This window comes from Leucopleurus acutus (assembly GCF_964270905.1).
Source record: "Leucopleurus acutus genome assembly, chromosome: 12".
Classification (NCBI taxonomy): Eukaryota; Metazoa; Chordata; class Mammalia; order Artiodactyla; family Delphinidae; genus Leucopleurus; species Leucopleurus acutus.
In genome coordinates, this window is record NC_139154.1 from 84,418,004 (window position 1) to 84,431,123 (window position 13,120).

General features: G+C 39.4%; 1 protein-coding gene across 1 annotated transcript in view; it reads left to right on the forward strand.

Annotated features, from left to right (window-relative positions):
• The window catches only part of MEIS1 (Meis homeobox 1), a 112,370-nt gene that overhangs the window by 94,812 nt on the left and 4,438 nt on the right, over positions 1-13,120 (forward strand). The gene's annotated exons all lie outside the window — the stretch shown is intronic.

Consider the following 13,120-nt stretch of genomic DNA (forward strand, 5'->3'; position numbering starts at 1 on the left):
CTTTCATGGAATTGCTACTATGTTCCATGCAGTTTGTTAAAGCACAGCCTAATTATTTACTTAGGCAATAGAGAAGGAACCTTTGAAGATAAATGTAGAAAAGGACTGATGAATGGAGCAAGGATCAAGAACAAGTGGGCAGTGGAGGGGCTGAGTGGGGAGAGTGATGGGATGGCATCTCAGAGCAAGGGCTTAGCAATACATGTGAACCAGGAGAGGAGATTGAGAACTAGACAAGAGGGAGTCTTGGGTGTTCTTCTCCTGGATCTGTTAGCGTACCAGGAGGCAAAGTCAACGGCTAAGGGTCCAAGAAGTAGGATTGGGAACTGGAGGAGAATGGAAGTCATTTGGAAAAAATTGCTGCTGGGAACACAGTAGGCAGACCAAGAAAAGGAAAAAAAAAAAAAAACATTAAAAAAGATAAAAGGACTTTCACGGTGCAGTTGAGAATACATGTAGAAATAGCACAAGACACCACACTGTGACCAAGGGCTGGCTAGACTTTTAATAGGTACATTTCATAATCAACCTGCTTTTCACATGTTAAAATTAAGGCAAAATAATGAAGTTTTAGTGGCTTTCCACAGGAAAAAATAATTGCATTTTCTATTCCTTAAAAATTCGTATCATGGGGCAAATTCATTGAGCTGCAATCTGAACTACTTAAGTTCCTACTATCATGTATAGGTTGGTGAACCTGAATTCGCATTAAAAGTTTTATCTCAGTTTTGGAGGAAGTTATCATGCAATTACTGTACATTATCTTTCGGTGCCGGTTGTATGAGAAGTTTGCAAACTTGTTATTGATAACCTTTGAACGTGAGTTCAACAGAAACCATGCAAATGCAGCTGTCTGCTAAGATAAAAACTTTTTTTTCTTAGCATGATATATGAGAAAAGGGGGATTTTAAATTTAACTACAACAAATTAACACAATATTTTAAAAAACTTGAGCAACTGTAAAGGTTAACAAGTAAAATGATCTCAGGTATGCTTTTTAAATCATTCCTCTGCCAGGGTCCTGATTTTTAATAGTGGGCAGGAGGGGTGGCTGGCTTGAGAAGACTCCTTTAGATTCACGTGTTGAAGTTGAATTGATCTTGACGTTGCTCCAGAAGAGTCTACTGTTGTCATTTGGGTTTGATGGTAAATGATATACACCTGGTTTTATGAACTAAAAAGTCCCCCCACACATAATGAGCAGCTCCTTGTCATATATAAAGAACAGGTGGCTGAGTGATCGGCTAGTCACAGATGACTCATGTGAAGTGTTGCTGTTTAAATAGAAAGGACTACTGCCGTGCAGACATACTGAAAGGAAGATGGATAGATAGATAGATACATAGATAGATGGATAGATGGATAGATGGATAGATAGATAGATGGCTCATTGGTTTTTCAAATATGTTTTAGGAAAAGAACTAAAATTAAATCTCCTATTCAGTACTGCAAGGCAATGTCATGACAATGTTGGAAAGCCAACTCCCAGTAGCTGGTTTACGGCGGGCATCTCTGCCCTTGTCTTCGGGATTACCAGAGCGCCACGTGTGCAGTTACACAATGCATAAAGGCGTGGGTCATTTCTAGGACAGATAATTGAACATTAATACTCACTGACATTGTCGAAGGAATGATATGTCAACCTGACAGGGCCTGTGTGCTTACATCTGCTGATTGGCTGCAGACGAAGGCTCTGTGTCAGGATCAGACCCCAGGCCCGACTGCAGCAGGGCCAAGGATGACGCAGCCATTAATCATGAGCTGCCATCTTGGGCCAAGAGAGTGTCTGTAAAATCACTCCACATCCTTTGTGTGGCTGGCAAGTTGCATCTGTTGTATTCTAGAGTTTGAAGGTATGGCTCTCGGTAAAAAGAAACACCACTTCAGACTTTTGGTTTGTGTCATCTCACCTGAATTTTTAGTGAGCCAAAGGCCTTTTTCCCTCCCTCCCTTCCCTTTCCCTCCCTCCCTCCCTTCGTCTTTCTTCTTCCCTTTCTTTTTCTTTCTTTCTTTCTTTCTTTCTTTCTTTCTTTCTTTCTTTCTTTCTTTCTTTCTTTCTCTTTCCCTCTCTCTCTCTTTCTTTCTTTCTTTTCTGAAACTAGCTAGACATTCTGAATAAATGGGCAAGTTTTAGGGGCTGTAACAGGGAGGTTCTGAGATGGCATGTCTTTTGTTCCCATGGGAACTGATTTTGATGAGTTCCTGGCTTCCTGATTCACCGTAGATATTCAGTGTAATGAAGAAATCAAACGAGAATTAAACTGAAGTTACTTGCTCTGATTTATTTTTTGGATTCTCAACAAAATATTAAACCCTGTAGGCAGATTTCTGAACAGAGGGAAAGGTTTATGCAATTATTTTCTTATCCCCCGAAATCATATGAACAGCACTTTCCTGCCTCATTTATAATAAATCTTTAGTGAGTTAATCCTATTGCTCCAGTAATTCCATAGCTGACGCTTTACTGAACATGTAGCCATTCAGAGGAAAGAAAAGGAACAATCACAAGACCTCTGACACTCATCCCTTCTCAAAATCGGGGTACTCTGGTGGTGGTTACTCTGTGTAGGTTTCCCTGCATAAAATGGGATGAAATAGGGCTCCTGAGAGCAGCCATTGTCACATATTGGTTAACATCACAGATTTTTTAAATCCCAGTTGCACTGGAGCCATGAAAAAAAAAAAAAGCTTTCATCTGTAAAATCTTGTTTCCCTTTGTTATTAAAATAAATGAAGCCATTAAGCAAAATATACGCACATAATAGTGGAGTTCATCATTTGGCATCATCAAAATGACGGAATTTTGCATTTTTAAGAAATCTGGGCTGCCATCTTAGAAGGTTTGATGTAAGGTGCAAATCCAAATATGCCGGAGGCTTCTGAAACTTTATGCCTTATTACATACATTTTTCTCTTTAGTTTGCTTATTTATATGTTTATCTGAACCAACAAAAAGTAGAATTCTGTTTAAGAAGGCTTAGAAAAAAGGACTGCACTCCCCTGCCAGAATCCTGTGACCAAGTGAATTAATTGTAACTATCGATGAGCTCCTATTGTGAATGTGTTGGAATCGAAATAATTTCCAGATACTTTATTTCCAAAGGTTTGTTTTTAATTACAGTGGCATTTGGTTGGCATGCAAGGGTGAGTTCTCACTCTTGATCTATCCTAGCTGGAGCCCAGGCCAAAAGATTCTCTGCTCCCTTTTCTCGAGAGCACGCTTTTCTGCCAAATGTGGCACTCGTCCCCTGCCAAGGAAGGTGGGCGAATTGCCACTTCTGACTCCCGGCCACCAAAAGACAAAGGCTCTCAACATCCCGAAGTCCAGTGAGCCAGAAGGGACCTCACACCTTGAAGGTTTCAGATTATTGATTTCTTTTCCCCTATAGACTTTATAATATGGAGTATTTTCTCGGTGCCTCGGTCTGTCCCCGAGGGTGATTTAGGCACTTACAGGAGTGTGTGAATCCTTGCAGGCCACTGGAGGGTCATTCAAGTGTCCTTACTCATCTGTCTGAGGCCTGAGCACATCCACACTGTCTCACCTCCTACATCTTGCTTTTTTAGTGTTTTCTTTCTTACACTCTTTTAGTACAAACGTAGTCATTATTTATCTATTCTGTGAAGCTCAGGTAAATTCAGGAGGGGTTGTAGCTGAATATAAAACATCTGATAGGGAAAACAGAACCTCCCTTTCTTTTAGCAGGACCAGCTATATGATTTGTGGAGAACGCATACATCCTCCATATAAACTGTGCAAACTGAAAATGCACGGCTTCTAAAAAATTTTTTTGAAGAATTTCAAGATGGCGACATCGGCAAATGAAACCAGGCGTGGGGCTCTTCTGTGTGGGGTGCCCCGTGTGACTGCCTGTGTAGATGCCCCTTCTTCAGATATCCTGGAAGTGATTGTCTAAATAAAGAGAATTTAAGAAAACATTAAAACCTAATTTAAACACTAGAAAAATAAATGACAAGAATTACCTAGTCAAACCCTCTTTCTTACAAACTGTGAAAAAAATATATATATGTATATAGTATGTTTAGTTAGATTAGCCCATCCTTGTGAGTCATCTCAGATTCAGTTACTATTTACTAAGCCCTCCATCCAGGCCAGCCACTATGCCAAGCAATGTTTTGTTTTTTTTGCGCTACGCGGGCCTCTCACTGTTGCGGCCTCTCCCGTCGCGGAGCACAGGCTCCGGACGCGCAGGCGCAGCGGCCATGGCTCACGGGCCCAGCCGCTCCGCGACATGTGGGATCTTCCCGGACCGGGGCACGAACCCGTGTCCCCTGCGTCGGCAGGCGGACTCTCAACCACTGCGCCACGAGGGAAGCCCCATATGCCAAGCAATTTAATGTGTGTTGTCTCATTTGACCCCCGCGGTTCTGTCATCCTCATTTTCACTGATGAGGGAGCTGAGGCTCAGAAGACTGAAATGCCTTGATCAAGGCCACACAGTCGATGTGGGTTCTGGGACTTGAGCTCCAGTTATCTAGCTCAGTTGGTACACCTAACGGCACCTCTTGAAACCAATAACTCTTAAAATGTTTTCCTTTAGATATGCTATTTGTCAATGTGTAACCACATCACTGGAGCAGAAACGGACTTAATAACCACTTTCCTGACCTACACAGGTTGATGAGTCTCCACACATGCCCAGGTTCTCCTAGGAAGTGATTCAGGAGGGGGGACAATTAGGCCTCTTGTATATGTTATTAGCAAACTCATGTCACACATGAAATGGCAAAGAAAGACACATTAAGTAAAACAAAACTAAGTCTAGTTCTGTCAAAGACACAAACTACCCGGTCATTCGGTAACGATAGTTCTTTCCCAAAGCCAGTTGTAGAAGGGGCCAATGCCATTATTTAAGACCTTCTAGCATTACTACTTAGGTTACGTATGTAAGTTTTGTTAGAAATGATGACAGCCAGTTTGAAAGATGTTCTGTTTTATCTGGTTTTAGTCTGAGTTTTTTGTTTCACCCTTTGTGTATAGAGCAATGCACATTTACACAGTAAAACAGAGGCTGGGCTCACCAGCTCACGGTAGCTTTCTGAAGGACGTGGCTACAGCTCTTTATTTTATCATCAAAAGATAAACTTTGAGCTTCAGAAGAGTGTAAAAGTAGGAGGCCTGGGCTCCAGGCCTATGAGCCACAACCTCATAACCTGCCATGTGTCCACTCTGAGTTTTGTTTTTTCTCCTATAGAATGGAGGCAACATTACCTGTCCTTCCAACTTGGCCAAGTAGTTGTAAGGCTCAAATTTCATAAAATATAATAAAAGCTCTTTGAAAATGTAAAGTGTTATACAAATATAAAGGATATAAAAGATCACCCAACTCAAACTCTTAAAAAAAAAGCCTCAAACTAGCCAAGTTAACTTTTTTTTATTCTTTCGCAGATTATATTCCATTATAGGTTATTACAGGATATTGGGTATAATTTCCTATGCTATACAGTAAATCCTTGTTTCTTATCTATTTTATGTATAGAGTTTTGTATCTGTTAATTCCGTACTCCTAATTTGTCCCTCCCCCCCTCCTTTTTGGTAACTGTAAGTTTGTTTTCTATGTCTGTATTTTTCTATTTTGTATATAGATTTATTTGTATTATTTTTTAGATTCCACACATAAGTGATATTATACAGTATATTTGTCTTTCTCTGTCTGACTTATTTCACTAAGTATAATACTCTCTAGGTCCACCCATGTTGCTGCAAATGGCATATTTCATTCTTTTTTCTGGCTGAGTAATATTCCATTGTATATATATTCCACATCTTCTTAAGATTGTCTGTTGATGGGCAGCTGGGTTGCTTCCATGTCTTGGCTGTTGTAAATAGTGCTGCTATGAACACTGGGGTGCATGTATCTTTTTGAATTAGAGTTTTCATTTTTTCTGGATATAGTCCCCAGAGTGGAATTGCTGGATTGTATGGTACTTCCATTTTTAGTTTTTTAATGAACCTCCATACTGTTTTCCATAGTGGCTGTCCCAATTTACATTCCAAGTTAACTTTGAATACCTTTATTTCTGCCACCTTTATCTTGTCATCTTGTTGATGACAGGTCCCACTCTTTTTCCTACTCATCTAAGATGTTCCAGGAACATCTTAGAGCTCTGTGGGAATGCCACAGAAAAACGTCCACAGCCCTGTGAGCATTTCCCTGTCCAGTTAGACTGGACGACTGAGAAAGCATAATTTGGGAAACAAATACTGGGGATCTGCCCAAATTTTGACTAAGACTCTTCCTTCTTCTATAATCCACTCTGGAGACAGACAGTGAATTCACATCAATAAATGCTTTGGGGAGTTAAAAAGGGTTTGCTTAAGAAGGTTCATAAAGATAAAGGTAATCTTATTACTAAGACAATTTAAAGTTTTTAGGTTTTTTTTTTTTTCTTAAAGGGAAATTCTCTTTAGTTTGATTGCAAGATAAGGGTTTTGTTGTTAACCAAGATAAAATATACTGCTGAATAATCTCTTAAAAATTGAAGTGTATGTTACAGAGAATAGAGATAATTAAAGAGCTTAGACTACAATGGGTAAAGGGAAGAGAATTTTCATGAAAATTAGCCAAGTAAAGGTAAATTGTGTTTGAATTTTAACTTCAGATCTGGGTGCTCTGCTGTTTGGCATACGCTGAGTTGATAATGCCCATGTGTTAAAGAATTCTGGTTGTTTCTTTGCCTCTCTCACAGCTTATAAAAATGCAAGCAGACCCACCTAATGAATATTAATAGGAATGATGTGTAGATAACACATAAACCCCCTGGATCTGTGGACTTTGGATGGAGTAGTCAGAAAGGATTTCTGTGGCTTTATTTAATACCAAATTTACATACTTTTAAAGAATAAACATCATCTTAATATTTTAATATCAATATTCCAAAGTGGAGATTTTAGTGAAATAAAAAGCTTAACTTTCCTTCCCTGAACATTATATTCACCAAGGTCTGCATTTTAAGAGACAGGAAACTGTTAGCTAAAAAAGAAATTAACTTAATCCCCCTTCATTAAGTTCCAGTCTTTTTTTTTGTTACTTAGAGACAAGTAATAATTATATCCACAGCAATGCAAAGCATGTTTTACACTTCTGTTATACAAAAGAACTGCAGTTGTTAAGGTGACAGCAGAAGAAAATGAGAACATTGATAAATACTGATACTTTTTTTTTTCCTGAAATCTTCTCTGACTCTTGAAAGTAAATTTCACTCAGGTGCCTGAGCAGCATTTTAATTCATTAACAGCAGAAATCTACACGTGATCTTAGAAAATGTCAATCAAGTAGCTAAACAATATTTTCCCAGCTAAGGTTATAAACATGACAGCTAAGTGGGTGGAAGAGATCTCAAATGACTGTACCTCCCAGTCCTTTTAGAAAGCCTAAAAGGTGGGCATTTTGTTTTCAAATTGGTATTTTTTTGGATGGAACTTTCAGCAAGTACACAGTAAATCTCAGCGGTGTATATTATTTAAAGCATATACTCTCTCTCTCTTTGGCATTGTGAAAAGACATTTTCAATTTTCGCTTTACAAAAGGGGGAAATCATTAAAATGTAGTTTGTATCACTTCATTCCGTTATTTGTCATCTTTATGGCTGTTCTGTAGTTTTCACGGCACCTTTAATGGTAAGCTTGGTCAGGAGAGGTGAGCAGGAATGTGCATAGACTTGGCTGCGGGTACCGCTGACAGTGTCTGCTAGCTGGGCTTCAATCCATGTCCCTGTAGATTTTAACGTCCCCACAGACTGCTGGCAGCCTGCTTCCAGCTGTGGCAGGCATGATGCAGTGAATTGCTTTTGAATGTTCTTTACTCAAATAGGCAGTAATTACAAGCTTAAAGAGGTTTAGTGGTCCAGTAAACTACATAATCACCCCTGAATTAGCCTGGGCTCATCAGTCGCAGTCCAGCAAGCTCGAGTCTGCTGTTTGTATGCAGCCTTGATCACATAGCAACCTGATCAGCAGGTGTGGAACAGCCAGAGTCCCCCATAAACACAACTGTCTACTGGGGACAATGATCTCTAATGAGATGAGGCTACACCAGCACTGTAATTTAAGTGGGAAAATTAGCACTAGAGAATGAGTACCAGTTCCAGGGGTCTTTAGTCATATTGGGAGCAGCATGAATTCTCCCTCTCTCTCTCCCTGGCTCTCGCTTTCTCTCTCTCAAAACATCTTCTCACCAAGTGTACTGGTTTTGCTTCTCACTTATGGAGACTTTATTCTTTCTACAAGGGTTTTTCCTCAATATTTAATGCTGGACAGGGTGTCTGTAAAGGCAGTAATGATAACTGTCAACAGTCTCATTCCAAATGGTACCACTGTATTTCATCTTCCTTGTCTTTTCTCTTCATGGCTTCAAAACCCTTTCGCTTTGATTTTTAAAGTGGAAAAGTGTTCTACAGGTTGGGGATAGGTCTCCTTTCAGCTGGCATGCTCTCAGCAAGAGCGGAGATGAGCTGTATGTAGTTTGGAAAAGATCCTCACTTTATTGGAGTTTATTGTATAAACTGGTCATGAACTTTCTTTTCAGAAAAGTGGTCCAGGATGGTGTGCTATGGTTTTGTTTTATTGCTACAGGGAAATTCTTGGGGGAGAGCCTGTATGTCGAAACAGTAGTCTCCTCTATTCTTTCTTCAGTCCTGTAAGATGGAGAACTTGAATTTTATTACATTGCAATTGGAGAGTGGGAAGGGAACTTTTGCAAGAAATAAACCCAACAACAACATAGAGCGGATTTGGGAGAAACTTCGGGGGAAATTATACATGCTAAAAAAAGATAAACAGAATAACACAGGAATGAAGAACGTGGGCTGCAGAACTAGGTTTCTTAGGGTCAAATCCCAGCTTCATCCTATTTGTGAGTAACTTAGACTCTGTGCCTCGGTTTCCCCATCTGTAACATCAGGGTAAAAACACTGATCTCATAGGCTTGTTATAAGTATTAAACAAGTGAATACTGGTAAAGCACTGAGAACATTGCCTGATGTAGAGTAAACATTATAAAAATGTCAGTTAAATAAAGTAAATAAAATCTGTACTGCTTTTGGGATTTGTAGAACTGAGTGAGGAGGATGAACAATTGTTAAAATGGGGCTGCTAGTTTTCTTATGTTTATCTGAAGTCATTGACTTATAAATGCTGGTTCAGGCATTTGGGGCGTCTCTAACTTCCATAGCACTCATTCATTCATACAACAGATATTTATTGGGCACAGAACTGGGCTAGTTGCCTTGTAAATGGCAATAGCATTCCTGTGTTTTTATTAGTATTCTACTAAAATGAAATGGTTCCAAATGTAATTTAACTCATATTTGATTAAGAATCACAAACAAAATGAAAGTAATTGGTAGAAAAACACACAACAATTAATTTCAGAGCAGACAATTTAAGGCATATTGTAATGCAGGTGGGTGGAAGAACAGGCATTTGTTTCTATGACCCTTAAAGAGTGTTCTCATATATAACCTGCCATCATTCTTGTGTTTATAAGCAACACTAGAAGAACGAATAAAGTGATGGATGTATTAGTTTCCATTGAGTTTTGTATCTTGTAGCAGAATTTCCTATTGCTTCCATTAACAGAACTGAGTTGTAGACACATACACATTAAGATAATAGCTTCTTCATAAAATGAGTAGTAATCGTCATCTATATATTCATGATTAACTCATCAGGAATGAGTGGGATTGCTCCACCCATCATTTAGAAAACAAAATAATTTGGAAGTGAATTTTCTCAACTTGTATGTTATCACCAAGTTTCAAATCCCAGCTCTATTACTTACAAGCTTGTGTGAACGTGAGAAAGTAATTTGTCCTTTCTATGCTCAAGTTTCTTCATCTGTCAAATGGGTATAATATATGAGCCTCCCTCGTAAAGTTTTTGTGAGGATTAAATGAGGTAATGCATGTGAAGGATTTGGAACAATGCCTGGTACATCCTCACTTCTTAATACATGGTACCATTACTACTTCTATCACTCTTACTAATACTAGAAAGCTGCTATTAATAAAGTCCCTTTGGGGCTTCTCTGGTGGCGCAGTGGTTGAGAGTCTGCCTGCCGATGCAGGGGACACGGGTTCGTGCCCCGGTCCGGGAAGATCCCACATGCCGCGGAGCGGCTGGGGGCCCGTGAACCATGGCCGCCGAGCCTGCGCGTCCGGAGACTGTGCTCCGCAACGGGAAGGGCCACAGCAGTGAGAGGCCCGCATACCGAAAAAGAACAAAAAAACAAAAACAAAAAAATAATAAAGTCCCTTTGGATAGTCGCTGGAGGGAGAGTGTGGGGAAAGGTCCTGGTGAACTAACTTTCACCTCACAGCTCCATCCCTGCCCCTTGATATTTGCCTGCAGGGCAGAAGCTGCGGGGATGCAGAGGAGGAGAGGAAAGCAGCAACTTTTCCTGGATCCAGGCTATTGAAACTGCAGAGAAACATTCAGTCACCTCTCACCACAATGGATAACTTTGTTCATGTTCCTTTAGAATATGTTTTTGGTTTTAAAATGTTTACCTTAAAAAAGGGAATGGAGAAATGGGAAAGAAACATCAGTGGAAGGGTAGCCAAGTAGAGAAACTCAGGGGAGGGCAGACCTGGCTCCAGAACTAAGTAGCTGTGAGCCTTTGTTCATGTTTTGGGACCTAGCCAAGCCTCAGCTTCCTCATCTATAAAATGGAGCTAAGCATAGCCCCTACTCATGGGGGTCACCAAGAGTACATGCGATAATGCATGTAATGCATATGTCCTACTGACAAACAGTAAGAGTTCAAATGAGCTATTACTTAAAATGATTTGAAAAGGACACAAAAGTGAAGCGTGGCCCCTATTCCCACCCCCACTCTCATCCCCCTACTCCTCTTACCCTGTTTTTCTTATTGGCCTTTATGTGTTTCCTTTTATAGCCGTGGTTTCCTACTAAGAGAATCAATATTCAGGGAGTTCATTAATCATCATAACTGTTCAAAATAATTTTAGCACTCTTCATGAATTTTAATACTTTTAGGAGGCGGATATAAGTAATTGCTAATTTAGAGTCTAAATTTTATGTCTTTAATGCATATATTTTAAAATACTCCTGGAACATATCTATAGCTGCTGAAGAATACATCTAAACATAGTTATTATAATGGAATTGCAAGCAACTTAAAAAAAAAATCCCCAATACAAAGGACTATGAAATCCCTTAATGTAGTATTTTTTTTCTATTTCGTGCTTTTATTTTATATTTAATTAATATTTACAAGAAATTAAAAGATCAGATAGGTAAGACAGGCGAGGCATTGTAGTATTAGCCTCTTATAATTAACTATAAAACAATGTTTTCAGTGCTGTGTATTGTATAGTCTCATTAGTGCAAAAGTGAAGACTGTTACGAAATGCTAGCCAGTGTTCAATTTTTCCTTTCACACTTATGTCATTTTCATGTGATAAGATCAAGTTTAGAGATTCCCACCTGACCTTCCTGCTTGCACACCTCTACTAGCAACTTCTTATAACTGCTGCTGGATAGACAAGAAATCATATCTGAGGGCTTGTCTGGAAAATGGCTTGACTAGGCTTCAGAAAAAGCCAGTGCTGAACAATCAACGGAGCACATTTAGTTTGAGCAACTGGGCAATCTAGGAGCGTTGGTGGAGAATTAAGAAAAGAGGTTGAAATCCTGTGACTCCGCTGATGATGCTCCAAACATTTTTGGCTTCTTAGCCGTACAGACCTCACCGTTCTTCTTTTGATTCCAGCCTGTGTGAGGATGCAGGACTCAACTGCTATGCATTCAGGCTATGCTCTTCCACTGCACCGTACACTGCTTTTGTAATGCAAATGAGAGGCACAAAGTGTCTCTTTGATAATGTGCAGTCAGAAGACAAAAAAGCATTCACTGAAACAGTAAAACTAATTCATAAAGCTGAAAGACAATAGCGAAGCATTATGGATTTTTTTAAAGGAAAAAAGTATCCTAGATCAATGTAATTGTCACAGTGTAAGCTATTCATAGTCAATGCACAAGGGGAAAATGGCTGCAAGTTTATTTAAAGTGGCAGAAGTTTTTACAGGCAAAAAAAAATTCATGTTAAACAAATATAAATATATTTGGTTAACAGGCTTCTGCTTCTGCTCTTAGAGGTCACATATATAGCTGGTTATTTTAATTTAGACAGATCCACAATATTCCCTTAGTGACAAAAACTCAGTAGAAGTTTTAAAAGAACACAGAGATCCAATGGTTAAGAGCCATATGGTAGATTTTTTTCTTCTTCTTTAAAGGGAGTATCTCTCCATCACATACCAGAGTTTAGCTCAAGGTCAATTTATATTAATGCATTAAACTTTGCTGTGGAGGAGGCAAAGGGCTGGAGGAAAAAGGATAAAAGAAGTTCCGAAATTGTTCTTCCAGCATATTCAGCCAGGCAACAGAACATTGCCTTGATAAGGGTGATATTGGACAGTTGCCATAATTCCTCCTGTTAGATCAGCTCTCCCGGTACCTATTCCCATACCTTTTAAAGTATAGCATGTAACATTTTGCTTGAAAATTGCTTCCACCTCTATTGCTTTGTTATAGCTGTTTTGCAGTTTCGGTGGAGAGGCAGTTCTGTGTCACAAGAAATTACTAATCTGAGGCTTGAGAAGGGGCAGCGTAGCTTTCCATTATCTCACCAGTGAGCTCTGTACAGGATTATTTTCAAAATTTCTGTTGCCATTACAATGAGCTGTTAGAGTGGGCAAGGCAGAGAGGGAGGGACCATTATTGAAACTTGGTTACCAGGGTAGATAAGATAAAGTTCATCACTGTCTTGGCATCCACGTTTGCAGTCAGGGGTGGAAAATTTGATGAAAAGGGTACATTTGGTCAAGGATATCATTCAGATAGAAGGTTGGACATTTTCCATCTGTGTGTGCTGAAGAGTTTCTCTTTTCCTATTAATGCTCATCTGAAAGAGTGGGTTTGACTGTTTACAGAAATGAGTTTTCTTCCAATGTATTGTAAACTTGTAAATACCAGATAACCAGCATCAGAAACCCCCTCCCGTCCCCATCTCAAGATATAAGATGGGAATTGGGCAGAGATACCTTTCTTTAGAAAGTTGCCATTTTCTTTCTG